We start from the raw sequence: 3,168 nt of genomic DNA on the forward strand, positions 1-3,168 counted from the left end.
AATTTTCTGAGGAACCTCCACACTGTTTTCCAGAGTGGCTGCACCAATCTGCATTCCCACCAACAGTGCAAGAGGGTTCCCGTTTCTCCACATCCTCTCCAGCATCTATAGTCTCCTGATTTGTTCATTTTGGCCACTCTGACTGGTGTGAGGTGGTATCTGAGTGTGGTTTTGATTTGTATTTCCCTGATAAGGAGCGACGTTGAACATCTTTTCATGTGCCTGTTGGCCATCCGATGTCTTCTTTAGAGAAGTGTCTATTCATGTTTTCTGCCCATTTCTTCACTGGGTTATCTGTTTTTCGGGTGTGGAGTTTGGTGGGCTCTTTATAGATTTTGGATACCAGCCCTTTGTCTGATATGTCATTTGCAAATATCTTTTCCCATTCCATTGGTTGCCTTTTAGTTTTGTTGGTTGTTTCCTTTGCTATTATACATTTTCTTAATTTTCCTTTAATATTACACTGAAGATTGAAATATTTGTCCCACTTATTAAAATCCATAAAATTAGGACTTTTTAATTCACTTTTAGAATATGCTAGAATTTTAAAACATTTTAAATATATTTTCGCCACTTCTTCCTGCTCAGCATCTCATACTTTTCTACAGAAATTTTAGAATTGGCAATGCCTTAATGTTGTGCTATCTCATACAATAGCCACCATTCACATATGGGTACTAAGCACTTGAAATACAGCTGAAATGGAATGTGCTTTAAGAGTGAAATGCACACATTTCACTTTGAAGACTTTCTGAAGACTTAATACACACAAATATTTTTTCTGGCTTTTCCTGGTGGTTGAATCAGGGATGTTGATCAGAAACATGGAAACCCATTGGTGTCTGAAGCAGATGTTTCTAGACTGGAAATGTTTGAAATGTGTAAATATTTTTAAATAATACTAAATAAGCATGAACCACAAAGTTTAAAGCCACAAGTTTTAAAAATTATTTGTAAAGCTTACATAGGTATGTGCAATTGGTTATAATAAATAATTTTTAAATAATAAAAATGTTTGTCTAGGAAAGATTCCAACATACTTCAGACTTAATACAGTCCCTAAATTCAGCTTTATTCTAAATTACAAGGATTGGTACCTAAAAGAAAACTCTTCTGGCAAAGAAGAGCTGATAAAGTTTAGAAAAGCATGTTACACGCACACGATGTTAATGTTTGGTTTTATATTCCATAAAGATAAACAGTAAAAAAGCATCTCCAAATTTAGGGAATATAAAGCAGCATAAATGGTATTTTACAGGATTAAACTAACCATTAATTTTCCTTTACTAACTCCATTGGAAAATTCTCAACATCTGCCCCACCTTTAACTGAGATTTTTTTGCATATATTATACATTTTGATTGCCTTTGCCCCCACAATATTGGGCTCACTGTCCAACGTGTTGAAACATTCTTATTATATTATTTCTATAAGATTAAAAAAGTAACATTAGTGTTGATGCTTGAAATGGAAGAAATTCATTTAAACTTTATTTGATATATTCAACTTAATACAGGAGAATTGAAATTAAGGACTGGTAAATAGTTGTTTTTCATAAACCCTTTGACAATTGTAACTTCATCTATTAAAAGGCATGTGATAACATTCTGATGTAGTACTCTCAATCATCGCTTCAGCACACACACATATACACACACTCTCTCATACAGAATGGAATATTTGGATATGGAAGTCCAAAGTATGTTTTTAGTTGACTTCAGCTACTTTATTGCTTATTCCTCTATGAAAAATCTCCCTTTTCTTCTATAAAATTTTAGTTCCATTTTTCCTGATAATTGCTACTAGGCTCAGAAAACACACATAAAAATAATTTTGCCTCAATTTTATTTTCATTTATTACAGAGAAAATTAAGGGAATATTAGCATTATTATTTTAATCAAAGAAAAATGATTCCCTTTGTCCTCCAGTGGCTCCATTGAAAGGTCTTTTTGGTTATTCCAATGTATGAAAAAGGGCATTCATTACTCTGGGTGAAGTACATAATAAAAATTTTTGATTTTAGTATCTTACAAGGTTGCTTGGCCCTATAAAAGGTAGTCTTCAGAGAAGAAACTGAATCATTCTTGGGTGAATATAGGCTCCAATATTGGAAACTACTGTGGGACTATGGAGCAACAAGTGTGAAATGCCAGCTTGGCCTGGGAGAATGGACTCTCATTCGTGGGCTCGGATTATGGTTACCTTTCAGAATCAGCCACTGTGGTGCATGGTTCTGACTTAGAAAAATGACTAAATATGAGAATATGAAATAAAACAAGTATGTCTTTAACATCCAATACACAGTGAACCGTGACTGTGTGACTGGGCACTCTTGTAAATACTTCTATGTCCTCCAAAGCTCTCCTGTCACTTCTCTGGTTAACTGGAGGGACTTACAACATTGACAATAAAAACATTCACAATGGTTGATTTCTTACAACTCTTCTAGTAATCTAGGGAAAAGAACATGCAACCACTAGTTGTCTCATAAAAGGATTCCCTCACCTGGTCTGTCTGAATATCCAAAGGGTGACTGCTGGAGTAAACCCACACCCACAGACGCACAAGAAAACACATGCATGAAGCAAGATCAACCTGCAGAAACATCGCAGCCCAACCTCTTAATGAGGATGAAAAATTCTCTCTTATTTGTAACACAGTGTGCAGAAATTACCTGGACACACAACAGAGACAACCCTTGACATTTCTGTTAAAGAGATATTTCCTGGATTCTCATCTCACTTCCATATTGTGCCTCAGGGAGTAAGTAGCACATGTGAAGCAAAACATAAAAAACTACTCATGAGAATCATGTCTCCATGGATGATCAGCCTTATCTAAACCAAGATTCACCAGAATCTTAACTTTTGTTTCTTTATTTATTTTTCATTTTTTTTAATGTTTAGTTATTTTTGAGACAGAGAGAGATACAGAAGACGAGCAGCGGAGAGGCAGAGAGAGAGGGAGACACAGAATCCAAAGCGGGCTCCAGGCTCTGAGCTGTCAGCACAGAGCCTGACATGGGGCTCGAGCTTACCAACTACAAGATCATAACCTGAGCTGAAGTCAGACGCTCAACCAACTGAGCTACCCAGGCACCCCTATTTCTTTATTTTTAAGTTAACCTGGAGGCATGATAAAAATCTTACAAAAATATCTTTTTTTAT

The sequence above is a fragment of the Panthera tigris genome, chromosome B1 (assembly GCF_018350195.1).
Source record: "Panthera tigris isolate Pti1 chromosome B1, P.tigris_Pti1_mat1.1, whole genome shotgun sequence".
In the NCBI taxonomy this organism is placed as follows: Eukaryota; Metazoa; Chordata; class Mammalia; order Carnivora; family Felidae; genus Panthera; species Panthera tigris.